Below are 16,084 nucleotides of genomic sequence, written 5' to 3'. Positions count from 1 at the left end.
GGCGCAGCCCGCGGATGAGCGCCCTGGCCTCCACTATGCCCACGGTCGAGTGCTCCGTCGGCTCGGCAAAGGCGACAAGAACGCGGCCGTTGCAGTCGCGGATGGCGCCGCCGATGCTAGCCCGGCCGGACCCGTCGTTGTACACAGACCCGTCGAAGTTTAGCTTCAGCCAGCCCGCCGGGGGAGCTTCCCACCTAACCATGACACGGCTGGGGTAGAAAGGGGGAGACGAAGGAGACAAGGAGGCGATGGAGGCGGGCGGCCGATACAAGTTGGCCGGAGATGCAAAGGGGCCCCTGCAAAAGGGAGCGAAGGACGCTGGCGGAGCAAGGCATGCCATGGCTAGCTAGCTACTCGATCGTAAAGGACGCTGGCGGAGCAAGGCATGCTAGCTGGTTCTTGTATATATAGACTTTCGAGCGGGTATGATGCAAAGGACGGCTGGACTCGGAATCCGACTTCAGCTCGACGGACGAGTTAGTAGCGGACTCGCGTATAGGTTTTCAGTTGAGTAGTCCGGTTAGATTAGTAATTCAATTGTAATGTATGTTGCCGGGTGATTAGTAAGTGACGTGCATGGCTAGCATGCCGTAGCTTGCATACGACTCGGATAGCTAGCTTGCTCGCAGGTTTCCTTCATTGCTAATCCTACACATTAGGCGTACTAATCGAACTTGCTCGACCAATTTTTTTGTTTCATACTGTACTTAATTTTTTTTGTTGCAAAATGGCCTAGACCATTGCGTAGCTACAGGGCAGACAGGATGGACCGCGGCTCACCCTAAAATTTCGAACCGGCATATGTACCATGCACAATAGAGATGTGCCGAAGAAAAGGAAAAATGCCCAATGTCTTTGACCCAACAACAACAACAACAACAACGCCCGACGCTAGACACATCGAGCCAGATCTTCGAGTGACTTCGCTATAAAAAAGCTCTTCCAGTGAGTCTCGTCCCCAATGCCCAATGGCCTCGCCCTGTCCGCCTCTGCTTGCCGCCGTCGTCGGTTGGAGACTCGTAGTCGTCGACTGCCCAGAAGGCTCCTGCCTCTCTGTATCGCCCACTCGGCGCTAGCTGCGCGACCGCGCTCCCTGCACACTTCGTTTGGTGATCACAGAAGACACAAATAACCGGCTCCTTTCTATTGCCTATCATCTATATATGAGGTGGTTGGACTTCTGTAGAGGAAAAGGACTCAAATCTCATCCAAAACATCAAATCTACCCTAACTCGGATGTGTAGGTCCGGATGCTCCAGGCTGCAGAGTGTATGAGATAACTCTCTTGCACCGATTTTGGACATTGCATACTACCTTGGTTGATACGACGCCAACAACAAATTTGCTCTTCTTGACGAGACAGAAAACTTTCATGTTCAGCACTTCTCCATCCGAGGTAATCTTGAAGGGGCAATTGGGCCTTTAAAAGCTCCGGGGCCAGTTGGTTTCGCAACAAGATATTTTCAGAGGAATTGGGGTTTAATAAAGGAGGATATTGTTCGGGCGATCCAACAGTTTTTTGTTGGGTTACGTAGTAATTTCAAAAAAATTCCTACGCTCACGCAAGATCATAGTGATGCATAGCAACGAGAGGGGAGAGTATGATCTATGTACCTTATAGATCGACAACGGAATCGTTTGGTTGATGTAGTCGTACGTCTTCACGGCCCGACCGATCAAGCACCGAAACTACGGCACCTCCGAGTTTTAGCACACGTTCAGCTCGATGACGATCCCCGGACTCCGATCCAGCAAAGTGTCGGGGAAGAGTTCCGTCAGCACGACGGCGTGGTGACGATCTTGATGTACTACTGCGGCAGGGCTTCGCCTAAACTCCGCTACAATATTATCGAGGACTATGGTGGAAGGGGGCACCGCACACGGCTAAGAATATGATCACATGGATCAACTTGTGTGTCTCTGGGGTGCCTCTGCCTCAGTATATAAAGGAGTAAAGGGGGGAGGCCGGCCGGCCACATAGGGCGCGCCAGGAGAGTCCTACTCCCTCTGGGAGTAGGATTCCCCCCCCCCCCCAATCCTAGTTGGAATAGGACTTGCGGAGGGGGGAAAAGAGAGAGAGGGGCCGACCCCCTCTCCTTGTCCAATTCGGACCAAGGGAGGGGAGGGGCGCGCGGCCCACTATGGGCTGCCTCTTCTCTTTTCCACTAAGGCCTACTATGGCCCATATAGCTCCCGGGGGGTTCCGGTAACCTCCCGGTACTCCGGTAAAATCCCGATTTCACCCGGAACACTTCCGATATCCAAACATAGGCTTCCAATATATCAATCTTTATGTCTCGACCATTTCGAGACTCCTCGTCATGTCCGTGATCACATCCGGGACTCCGAAATAACTTCGGTACATCAAAATGCATAAACTCATAATATAACTGTCATCGTAACCTTAAGCGTGCGGACCCTACGGGTTCAAGAACAATGTAGACATGACCGAGACACGTCTCCGGTCAATAACCAATAGCGGAACCTGGATGCTCATATTGGCTCCTACATATTCTACGAAGATCTTTATCGGTCAGACCGCATAACAACATACGTTGTTCCCTTTGTCATCGGTATGTTACTTGCCCGAGATTCGATCGTCGGTATCCAATACCTAGTTCAATCTCGTTACTGGCAAGTCTCTTTACTCGTTATGTAATACATCATCCCACAACTAACTCACTAGTTGCAATGCTTGCAAGGCTTAAGTGATGTGCATTACCGAGAGGGCCCAGAGATACCTCTCCGACAATCGGAGTGACAGATCCTAATCTCGAAATACGCCAACCCAACATGTACCTTTGGAGACACCTATAGAGCTCCTTTATAATCACCCAGTTACGTTGTGACCTTTGGTAGCACACAAAGTGTTCCTCCGGCAAACGGGAGTTGCATAATCTCATAGTCATAGGAACATGTATAAGTCATGAAGAAAGCAATAGCAACATACTAAACGATCGGGTGCTAAGCTAATGGAATGGGTCATGTCAATCAGATCATTCACTTAATGATGTGATCTCGTTAATCAAATAACAACTCTTTGTCCATGGTTAGGAAACATAATCATCTTTGATTAACGTGCTAGTCAAGTAGAGGCATACTAGTGACACTCTGTTTGTCTATGTATTCACACATGTATTATGTTTCCGGTTAATACAATTCTAGCATGAGTAATAAACATTTATCATGATATAAGGAAATAAATAATAACTTTATTATTGCCTCTAGGGCATATTTCCTTCAGTCTCCCACTTGCACTAGAGTCAATAATCTAGTTCACATCGCCATGTGATTCAACACTAAGAGTTCACATCACCATGTGATTAACACCCATAGTTCACATCGCCATGTGACCAATACCCAAAGGGTTTACTAGATTCAGTAATCTAGTTCACATTGCTATGTGATTAACACCCAAAGAGTACTAAGGTGTGATCATGTTTTGCTTGTGAGGTAATTTTAGTCAACGGGTCTGCAACATTCAGATCCGCGTGTATTTTGCAAATTTCTATGTCAACAATGCTCTGCTTGGAGCTACTCTAGCTAATTGCTCCCACTTTCAATATGTATCTAGACCGAGACTTAGAGTCTGCTAGATCAGTGTCAAAAACTTGCATCGACGTAACCCTTTATGACGAACCTTTTTTGTCACGTCCATAATCGAGAAACATATCCTTATTTCACTAAGGATAATTCTGACCGCTGTCCAGTGATCTACTCCTAGATCACTATTGTACTCCCTTGCCAAATCAGTGCAGGGTATACAATAGATCTGGTACACATCATGACATACTTTATAGAACCTATGGCCAAGGCATAGGGAATGACTTTCATTCTCTTTCTATCTTCTGCCGTGGTCGGGCTTTGAGTCTTACTCAACTTCACACCTTGTAATACAGGCAAGAACTCTTTCTTTGACTGCTCCATTTTGAATTACTTCAAAATCTTGTCAAGGTATGTACTCATTGGAAAAACTTATCAAGCGTCTTGATCTATCTCTATAGATCTTGAAGCTCAATATGTAAGCAGCTTCACCGAAGTCTTTCTTTGAAAAACTCCTTTCAAACACTCCTTTATGCTTTACAGAATAATTCTACATTATTTCCGATCAACAATATGTCATTCACATATACTTATCAGAAATGCCGTAGTGCTCCCACTCACTTTCTTGCAAATACAGGCTTCACCGCAAGTCTGTATAAAACTATATGCTTTGATCAACTCATCAAAGCGTATATTCCAACTCCGAGATGCTTGCACCAGTTCACAGATGGATCGCTGGAGCTTGCACATTTTGTTAGTACCTTTCGGATTGATAAAACCTTCTAGTTGCATCGTATACAACTCTTCTTCAATAAATCCATTAAGGAATTTAGTTTTGTTTATCCATTTGCCAGATTTCATAAAATGCGGCAATTGCTAACATGATTCGGACAGACTTAAGGATATATACGAGTGAGAATCTCTCATCGTAGTCAACACCTTGAACTTGTCGAAAAACCTTTTGCGACAATTCTAGCTTTGTAGATAATAACACTACTATCAGCGTCCGTCTTCCTCTTGAAGATCCATTTATTTTTATAGCTTGCCGATCATCGGGCAAATCCATCAAAGTCCATACTTTGTTCTCATACATGGATCATATCTCAGATTTCATGGCCTCAAACCATTTCGCGGAATCTGGGCTCATCATCGCTTCCTCATAGTTCGCAAGTTCGTCATGGTCTAGTAACATGACTTCCAGAACAGGATTACCGTACCACTCTGGTGCGGATCTTACTCTGGTTTACCTACGAGATTCGGTAGTAACTTGATCTGAAGTTACATGATCATCATCATTATCTTCCTCACTAATTGGTGTAGTAGTCACAAGAACAGATTTCTGTGATGAACTACTTTCCAATAAGGGAGAAGGTACAATTACCTTATCAAGTTTTCTACTTTCCTCTCACTCACTTCTTTCGAGAGAAACTCCTTCTCTAGAAAGTTTCTGAATTTAGCAACAAAAGTCTTGCCTTCGGATCTGTGATAGAAGGTGTATCCAATAGTTTCCTTTGGATATCCTATGAAGACACATTTCTCCGATTTGGGTTTGAGCTTATCAGGTTGAAACTTTTTCACATAAGCATTGCAACCTCAAACTTTAAGAAACAACAGCTTAGGTTTCTTGCCAAACCATAGTTCATACGGTGTCGTCTCAACGGATTTAGATGGTGCCCTATTTAACGTGAATGCAGCTGTCTCTAATGCATAACCCCAAAACGATAGTGGTAGATTGGTAAGAGACATCATAGATCGCACCATATCTAATAAAGTACGATTATGACGTTCGGACACACCATTACATTGTGGTGTTCCAGGTGGCGTGAGTAGTGAAAGTATTTCACATTGTTTTTAACTGAAAGCCAAACTCGTAACTCAAATACTCTTCTCTACGATCAGAACGTAGAAACTTTATTTTCTTGTTACGATGATTTTTCACTTCACTCTGAAATTCTTTGAACTTTTCAAATGTTTCAGACATATGTTTCATCAAGTAGATATACTCATATCTGCTCAAATCATCTGTGAAGATCAGAAAATAATGATACCTGTCGCGAGCCTCAATATTCATCGGACCACATACATCAGTATGTATGATTTCCAACAAATCTGTTGCTCGCTCCATTGTTCCGAAGAACGGAGTCTTAGTCATCTTGCCCATGAGGCATGGTTCGCACGCATCAAATGATTCATAATCAAGTGATTCCAAAAGCCCATCAGCATGGAGTTTCTTCATGCGCTTTACACCAATATGACCTAAACGGCAGTGCCACAAATAAGTTGCACTATCATTATTAACTTTGCATCTTTTGGTTTCAATATTATGATTATGTGTATCACTACGATCGAGATCCAACGAACTATTTTCATTGGGTGTGTAACCATATAAGGTTTTATTCATGTAAACAGAACAACAATTTATTCTCTTACTTAAATGAATAACCGTATTACAATAAACATGATCAAATCATATTCATGCTGAACGCAAACACCAAATAACACTTATTTAGGTTCAAGACTAATCCCGAAATTATAGGGAGTGTGCGATGATGATCATATCAATCTTGGAACCACTTCCAACACACATCGTCACTTCACCCTTAACTAGTCTCTGTTTATTCTGCAACTCCCGTTTCGAGTTACTAATCTTAGCAACTGAACTAGTATCAAATACTGAGGGGTTGCTATAAACACTAGTAAAGTACACATCAATAAGATGTATATCAAATATACTTATGTTCACTTTGCCATCCTTCTTATCCGCCAATCACTTGGGGTAGTTCCGCTTCTAGTGACTAGTCCCTTTGCAGTAGAAGCACTTAGTCTCAGGCTTAGGACCAGACTTGGGCTTCTTCACTTGAGCAGCAACTTGCTTGCCGTTCTTCTTGAAGTTCCCCTTCTTCCCTTTGCCCTTTTCTTGAAACTAGTGGTCTTGTTAACCATCAACACTTGATGTTTTTCTTGATTTCTACCTTCGTCGATTTCAGCATCACGAAGAGCTTGGGAATTATTTTTGTCATCCCTTGCATATTATAGTTCATCACGAAGTTCTACTAACTTGGTGACGGTGACTAGAGAATTCTGTCAATCACTATCTTGTCTGGAAGATTAACTCCCACTTGATTCAAGCGATTGTAGTACTCAGACAATCTAGGCACATGCTCACTAGTTGAGCGATTCTCCTCCATCTTTTAGCTATAGAACTTGTTGGAGACTTCATATCTCTCAACTCAGGTATTTGCTTGAAATATTAACTTCAACTCCTGGAACATCTCATATGCTCCATGACGTTCAAAACGTCTTTGAAGTCCCGATTCTAAGCCATTAAGCATGGTGCACTAAACTATCAAGTAGTCATCATATTGAGCTAGCCAAATGTTCATAACGTCTGCATCTGCTCCTGCAATAGGTCTGTCACCTAGCGGTGCATCAAGAACATAATTCTTCTGTGCAACAATGAGGATAAACCTCAGATTACGGATCCAATCCGCATCATTGCTACTAACATCTTTCAACACAATTTTCTCTAGGAACATATCAAAATAAACACAGAGAAGCAACAATGCGAGCTATTGATCTACAACATAATTTGCAAAATACTACCAGGACTAAGTTCATGATAAATTTAAGTTCAATTTAATCATATTACTTAAGAACTCCCACTTACATAGACATCCCTCTAATCCTCTAAGTGATCACGTGATCCAAATCAACTAAACCATGTCCGATCATCACGTGAGATGGAGTAGTTTCATTGGTGAACATCACTATGTTGATCATATCTACTATATGATTCACACTCGACCTTTCGGTCTCCGTGTTCCGAGGCCATATCTGTATATGCTTGGCTCGTCAAGTATAACCTGAGTATTCCGCGTGTGCAACTGTTTTGAACCCGTTGTATTTGAATGTAGAACCTATCACACCCGATCATCACGTGGTGTCTCAGCACGAAGAACTTTCGCAACGGTGCATACTCAGGGAGAACACTTCTTGATAATTAGTGAGAGATCATCTTATAATGCTACCGTCAATCAAAGCAAGATAAGATGCACAAAAGATAAACATCACATGCAATCAATATAAGTGATATGATATGGCCATCATCATCTTGTGCTTGTGATCTCCATCTTCGAAGCACCGTCGTGATCACCATTGTCACCGGCGCGACACCTTGATCTCCATCGTAGCATCGTTGTCGTCTCGCCAATATTATGCTTCCACGACTATCGCTACCGCTTAGTGATAAAGTAAAGCATTACAGCGCGATTGCATTGCATACAATAAAGCGACAACCATATGGCTCCTGCCAGTTGCCGATAACTCGGTTACAAAACATGATCATCTCATACAATAAAATTTAGCATCATGTCTTGACCATATCACATCACAACATGCCCTGCAAAAACAAGTTAGACGTCCTCTACTTTGTTGTTGCAAGTTTTACGTGGCTGCTACGGGCTTAAGAAAGAACCAATCTTACCTATGCATCAAAACCACAACGATAGTTTGTCAAGTTGGTGCTGTTTTAACCTTCGCAAGGACCGGGCGTAGCCACACTTGGTTCAAATAAAGTTGGAGAAACTGTCACCCGCAAGCCACCTCTGTGCAAAGCACGTCGGGAGAACCGGTCTCGCGTAAGCGTACGCGTAATGTTGGTCCGGGGCGCTTCATCCAACAATACCGCCGAACCAAAGTATGACATGTTGGTAAGCAATATGACTTATATCGCCCACAACTCACTTGTGTTCTACTCGTGCATATAACATCAACATATAAAACCTAGGCTCGGATGCCACTGTTGGGTTACGTAGTAATTTCAAAAAATTTCCTACGCTCACGCAAGATCATAGTGATGCATAGCAATGAGAGGGGAGAGTATGATCTATGTACCTTATAGATCGACAACAGAAGCGTTTGGTTGATGTAGTCGTACGTCTTCACGGCCCGACCGATCAAGCACCGAAACTACGGCACCTCCGAGTTTTAGCACACGTTCAGCTCGATGACGATCCTCGGACTCCGATCCAGCAAAGTGTCGGGGAAGAGTTCCGTCAGCACGACGGCGTGGTGATGATCTTGATCTACTACTGCAGCAGGGCTTCGCCTAAACTCTGCTACAATATTATCGAGGACTATGGTGGAAGGGGGCACCGCACACGGCTAAGAATATGATCACGTGGATCAACTTGTGTGTCTCTGGGGTGCCTCTGCCTCAGTATATAAAGGACTAAAGGGGGGAGGCCGGCCGGCCACATAGGGCGCGCCAGGAGAGTCCTACTCCCTCTGGGAGTAGGATCCCCCCCCAATCCTAGTTGGAATAGGACTTGCGGAGGGGGAAAAGAGAGAGAGGGGCCGGCCCCCTCTCCTTGTCCAATTCGGACCAAGGGAGGGGAGGGGCGCGCGGCCCACTATGGGCTGCCTCTTCTCTTTTCCACTAAGGCCCACTATGGCCCATATAGCTCCAGGGGGGTTCCGGTAACCTCCCGGTACTCCGGTAAAATCCCGATTTCACCCGGAACACTTCTGATATCCAAACATAGGCTTCCAATATATCAATCTTTATGTCTCGACCATTTCGAGACTCCTCGTCATGTCCGTGATCACATCCGGGACTCCGAACAAACTTCGGTACATCAAAATGCATAAAGTCATAATATAACTGTCATCGTAACCTTAAGCGTGCGGACCCTACGGGTTCGAGAACAATGTAGAAATGACCGAGACACGTCTCCGGTCAATAACCAATAGCGGAACCTGGATGCTCATATTGGCTCCTACATATTCTACGAAGATCTTTATCGGTCAGACCGCATAACAACATACGTTGTTCCCTTTGTCATCGGTATGTTACTTGCCCGAGATTCGATCGTCGGTATCCAATACCTAGTTCAATCTCGTTACCGGCAAGTCTCTTTACTCGTTCTGTAATACATCATCCCGCAACTAACTCACTAGTTGCAATGCTTGCAAGGCTTAAGTGATGTGCATTACCGAGAGGGCCTAGAGATACCTCTCCGACAATCGGAGTGACAAATCCTAATCTCGAAATACGCCAACCCAACATGTACCTTTGGAGACACCTGTAGAGTTCCTTTATAATCACCCAGTTATGTTGTGACGTTTGGTAGCACACAAAGTGTTCCTCCGGCAAACGGGAGTTGCATAATCTCATAGTCATAGGAACATGTATAAGTCATGAAGAAAGCAATAGCAACATACTAAATGATCGGGTGCTAATCTAATGGAATGGGTCATGTCAATCAGATCATTCACTTAATGATGTGATCTCGTTAATCAAATAACAACTCTTTGTCCATGGTTAGGAAACATAACCATCTTTGATTAACGAGCTAGTCAAGTAGAGGCATACTAGTGACACTCTGTTTGTCTATGTATTCACACATGTATTATGTTTCCGGTTAATACAATTCTAGCATGAGTAATAAACATTTATCATGATATAAGGAAATAAATAATAACTTTATTATTGCCTCTAGGGCATATTTCCTTCATTTTTATCACTGGAATTATGCCAGACGGGATTAACGATACGACTATTGTTCGTATTCCGAAGGTAAACAATCCTTAGTCCATAAAAGATTTTCGGCCTATCAGTCTGTGTAATATCATTTACAAGATTATTTTCAAATGCCTTGTTAATAGGCTAAGGCCACTGCTGGATGGTATGATCTCTCCTACTCAAAGTGTGTTTATCCCAGGCAGGTTAATTTCTGATAATGCACTTATAGCCTTCGAATGTATGCACTCCCTAAGCACGTTAAAGGATAATATGGGTGCTTATTGTGCTTATAAGTTAGATCTTGCAAAAGCTTATGATCGAGTGGATTGGAAGTTTTTGGAGAGTATGCTGAGGGCTTTATGGTTTTGCGCCTGTGTGGGTAAATTGGATTATGACATGTGTTACCTCCGTAAAATTCTCGGTGCGTTTTAACGGACAACTTCTGGATTCCTTTGTTCCATCCAGAGGGCTCAGGCAAGGGGATCCATTGTCACCGTACTTGTTCCTGTTTGTGACGGAGGCCCTCTCATTATTACTTCAGGACGCCTATGATAAAGGAGTTCTTAAGGATTTCCATTTAAGCAAAAATGGCCCATGTATATCTCATTTGTGGTTTGCTGATGATAGCCTTCTATTTTAAGGGATCCTTGGATCAAGCATTAACCATTAAAAATATTTTGACGGTCTATGAGGAGGGTACTGGGCAGTTATTAAGTCCAGATAAGTGTTCAATTCTGTTTGGGAAGAATTGCAAGTTAGAAGATCAAGTGTCAATCATGGTAGTCCTTAAAATTACTGAAGAGAGTTTTGAGGATAAATATCTTGGACTACCAGTGCCTGAAGGAAGAATGAAGGCTGGAAAATTCCAGTATACCAAAGATAAAGCGCTAAGAAGACTCTCAGACTGGATTGAAAAATATGCGTCAAGCGGGGCGAAGGAAATTCAGATTAAATCAGTAATCATGCTCTCCTGGTGTATGCAATGGGTATATTTAAATTTCCGGCATCTATTTGTGAAGAGCTAGCGCAACTTATTAGGAATTTGTGGTGGGGGATGAAGAAAATAGAAGGAAAACACACTGGCTCGCTTGGGATAAACTAACCAGACCAAAAGGAGAGGGCGGTATGGGTTTTCACGATCTTAGACTGTTTAATCAAGTTCTCATTGCAAAGCAGGCTTGGCGGATTTTGGTGTTCCTAGAGTCATTAGTTGCAAGGGTGTTGAAGGCCAAGTATTACCCCCATGGACATCTACTGGACACTGTGTTTCTGCAGTCGACATCGGTTACATGGCAAGGTATTATGCATGGTTTGGATTTTTTTTATTTGGAGAGTGGTCGATGGAACAAATATTAATATTCGGAGAGATAATTGGCTGCCTAGGAAATCCGGCCTCAAAATTTTGGAAAAGAAGAGCAGAACAAGGATTAAATGGGTGTCTGACTTATTCTTGAGCGGCTCGAGAAACTAGGATCAGAATTTGATAAAACACGTTTTCTCTCCTCATGAGGCTGAGGAGATCTTAAAGATGTGTATTCAGTCTTCGGGGGATGGTGATTTTGTTGCGTGGCACTTTGAAAAGAATGGGTTGTTTTCTGTTCGAAGCGCGTACAAATTGGCGATGAATCTTAAGGATTGCAAGGAAGATGTGGGCCAATCCAGTGGTGCTGTGGATGGGGAGAGACGGCTTTGGGTATTATTTGGAAGGTGAATGTCCCACAAAAGATCAGGATTTTTGCCTGGCGAGCGGCTTCAAATAGTTTGGCGGTTCAGGTAAACAGAGTTTCTCACCACCAACCAGACTGTGCTATCTGCTCTATCTGTGGCGTTGAGGACGCAAATATTTATCATGCTCTTGTGATGTGTCCGAAGGTTCGTGCTCTTCGTTTTGCTATGAGGGATGTGTGGAATATTCCAGAAGAAAAGATCTTTAAATTCTCAGTCCAGATTGGCTCCTTGTTCTTCTGTATCAGCTGAATTCTCATGTCCGTGAGCCAGTTTTATTCATTTTCTGGAGAGCTTGGCACTTAAGAAATGATCTTATTTTTCATAAAGGGAGGGAGTCTGTCTGTTCTGCTGCTTTGTTTCTGGAAAGCTATTAGGCACCTTACAGTTCTTGTCATTCTAACAAACAGTCGGATTTGAGCAAGAAAGGTAAGAGGATAGTGGATGTACAAGAGGCCATCGATATTTCAGCAAGGAATCGAGGGACTTGGCAGCCTCCTTCGTCCGAGTTCTTTAAGATTAACATTGACGCCAGCTTTATGGAGAGCATGGGCGCTGCCAGCGTGGGGGTTATTGCCAGGGATCATACGGGCCAAGTCATCCTTTCTTCTTGGGATTTTATTGGGTCATGCACGTATGTAGATGAAGCGGAGATTCGTGCGTGCCTTGCCTGGCTCTATGTCGGTATCAGTCTCAATAAACCCATTATTATAGAATCTGATAGCTCTTTTGTGGCCTCCCTTCTCGCAAATGATTTTCTTAACAGGTCCCCTTTTGTTGATCTCAAGAGGGAAGCAAGAGGCATTATGAAGCTTGCAAATAATTTCAAGATTGTCAAGATCAATCGCCAGGCAAACATGGCGGCGCATGAGATTGCCAAGTTTAGTTTTGACAATATGTCAGACGATCTTCTTTATTACAGTGTTCCGCCCTGTGTGGTGTATTCTGTAATGAACGATTGTAAGAACTTTTTATGATGATTAATATATGGGGTTGTTTTTTTTAAAAAAAAATCCAAATTTCTGCATATAACGTGCAAACCATGTATTACACCCGGAGGTCCCCCAAGTCCATGTTGGGGATCGTTGCAGAAATTAAAAAAATTCTACGCATCACCAAGATCAATTGATGGAGAGACTAGCAACAAGAGAAAGGAGTGATCTTCATACCCTTGAAGATCGCGAGACGGAAGTGTTACAAGAACGCGGATGAAGGAGTCATACTCGCAGCGATTCAGATCGCGGTTGATTCCGATCTAAGCGCCGAACAACGGCGCCTCCGCGTTCAACACACGTGCAGCATGGGGACGTCTTCTCCTTCTTGATCTAGCAAGGGGAAAAGAGAAGTTGGGGAAGAACTACGGCAGCACGACGGCGTGGTGGTGGAGCTTGCAGTTCTCCGACAGGGCTTCGTCAAGCTCAACGGAGGAGGAGGGGGTGTTGGAGAGGGGGAGGGCTGCGCCTTGGATGAGGTGTTACTGCCCTCCCTCCTTCCCTCTATTTATAGGGCGAAGGGGGGACAAGGACGGCCCCTCTAGATGAGATCTAGAGGGGGGCGGCGGCCAAGGCGAGGGGGCTTGCCCCCCAAGCCAAGGGGGCGCCCCCTTAGGGTTTCCCCCAAACCCTAGGCGCAAGAGCCCAAGGGGGGTGGCGCCCATCCCACTTAGGGGCTGGTTCCCTTCCACATACAGCTCATAGAGCCCTCCGGGGCAGGTGGACCCTCCCGGGGGACCCCTGGAACCCCTTCGGTGGTCCCGGTACAATACCGGCAAACCCCTGAATACTTTCGGTGACCGTATGATGACTTCCCATATATAAATCTTCACCTCCGGACCATTTCGGAACTCCTCGTGACGTCCGGGATCTCATCTGGGACTCTGAACAACATTCGGCAACCACATACTATTTCCCATAACAACTCTAGCGTCACCAAACCTTAAGTGTGTAGACCCTACGGGTTCGGGAACCATGTAGACATGATCGAGACACCTCTCCAGTCAATAACCAATAACGGGATCTAGATACCCATATTGGTTCCTACATGTTCCACGATGATCTCATCGGATGAACCACGATGTCGGGGATTCAATCAATCCCGTATGCAATTCCCTTTGTCCATCGGTATGCTACTTGCCCGAGATTCGATCATCGGTATCCCAATACCTTGTTCAATCTCGTTATCGGCAGGTCTCTTTACTCATTACGTAATGCATGATCCCGTGACTAAGTCCTTAGACACTCTGAGCTCATTATGATGATGCATTACCGAGTGGGCCCAGAGATACCTCTCCGTCATATGGAGTGACAAATCCCAGTCTCGATTCGTGCCAACCCAACAGACACTTTCGGAGATACCCGCAGTGCACCTTTATAGCCACCCAGTTACGTTGTGACGTTTGGCACACCCAAAGCATTCCTATAGTATCCAGGAGTTGCACAATCTCATGGTCAAAGGAAAATATACTTGACATTAGAAAAGCTTTAGCACACGAACTACACGATCTTGTGCTATGCTTAGGATTGGGTCTTGTCCATCACATCATTCTCCTAATAATGTGATCCCATTATCAACGACATCCAATGTCCATGGTCAGGAAACCGTAACCATCTATTGATCAACAAGCTAGTCAAATAGAGGCTCACTAGGGACATGTTGTGGTCTATGTATTCACACATGTATTACGATTTCCGGATAACACAATTATAGCATGAACAATAGAAAATTATCATGAACAAGGAAATATAATAACAACCACTTTATTATTGCCTCTAGGGCATATTTCCAACAGTCTCCCACTTGCACTAGAGTCAATAATCTAGTTACATTGTGATGAATTGAACACCCATAGAGTTCTGGTGTTGATCATGTTTTGCCCATGGTAGAAGTTTAGTCAATGGATCTGTGACATTCAGATCTGTATGCACTTTTCAAATATCCATGTCTCCATCTTGAATATATTCACGAATGGAGTTGAAGCGGTGCTTGATATGCCTTGTCTTCTTGTGAAACCCGGGCTCCTTGGCTAGGGCAATAGCTCCGGTGTTGTCACAGAGGAGAGTCATTGGGCCCGACGCATTGGGAATAACTCCTAGGTCGGTGATGAACTCCTTCATCCAGACTGCTTCCTGTGCTGTCTCCGATGCTGCTATGTACTCCGCTTCACATGTAGATCCCGCCGCGACGCTTTGCTTGCAACTGCACTAGCTGACTGTCCCACCATTCAAAACATACACGTATCCAGTTTGTGACTTGGAGTCATCCAGATCTGTGTCGAAGCTAGCATTGACGTAACCCTTTACGATGAGCTCTTCGTCACCTCCATAAATGAGAAACATATCCTTAGTCCTTTTCAGATACTTTAGGATGTTCTTGACCGCTGTCCAGTGTTCCATGCCGGAATTACTTTGGTACCTTCCTACCAAACTTACGCCGAGGTTCACATCAGGTCTGGTACATAGCATGGCATACATAATAGAACCTATGGCCGAGGCATACGGGATGACACTCATCTTTTCTCTATCTTCTGCCGTGTCGGGCATTGAGCCGTGCTCAATCTCACACCTTGCAATACAGGCAAGAACCCCTTCTTGGACTGATCCATATTGAACTTCTTCAATATCTTGTCAAGGTATGTGCTTTGTGAAAGACCAATGAGGCGTCCCGATCTATCTCTATAGATCTTGATGCCTAATATGTAAGCAGCTTCTCCAAGGTCCTTCATTGAAAAAAACTTATTCAAGTAGGCCTTTATGCTTTCCAAAAAATCTATGTCATTTCCCATCAATAGTATGTCATCCACATATAATATGAGAAATGCTACAGAGCTCTCACTCACTTTCTTGTAAACGCAGGCTTCTCCATAAATCTGCGTAAACCCAAACGCCTTGATCATCTCATCAAAGCGAATGTTCCAACTCCAAGATGCTTGCACCAGCCCATAGATTGAGCGCTGGAGCTTGCATACATTGTCAACATTCTTAGGATCGACAGAACCTTCCGGCTCCATCATATACAATTCTTCCTTAAGGAAACCATTATGGAATGTCATTTTGACGTCCATTTGTCATATCTCATAATCATAGAATGCGCCAATCACTAACATGATTCGGACGGACTTCAGCTTCGCTACGGGTGAGTGTTGGAAATATGCCCTAGAGGCAATAATAAATTAGTTATTATTATATTTCCTTGTTCATGATAATCTTTTATTATCCATGCTAGAATTGTATTGATAGGAAACTCAGATACATGTGTGGATACATAGACAACACCATGTCCCTAGTAAGCCTCTAG

Source organism: Triticum aestivum, chromosome 6A (assembly GCF_018294505.1).
Source record: "Triticum aestivum cultivar Chinese Spring chromosome 6A, IWGSC CS RefSeq v2.1, whole genome shotgun sequence".
Taxonomy (NCBI): domain Eukaryota; kingdom Viridiplantae; phylum Streptophyta; class Magnoliopsida; order Poales; family Poaceae; genus Triticum; species Triticum aestivum.
Note: the sequence above shows the minus strand (reverse complement) of the source record.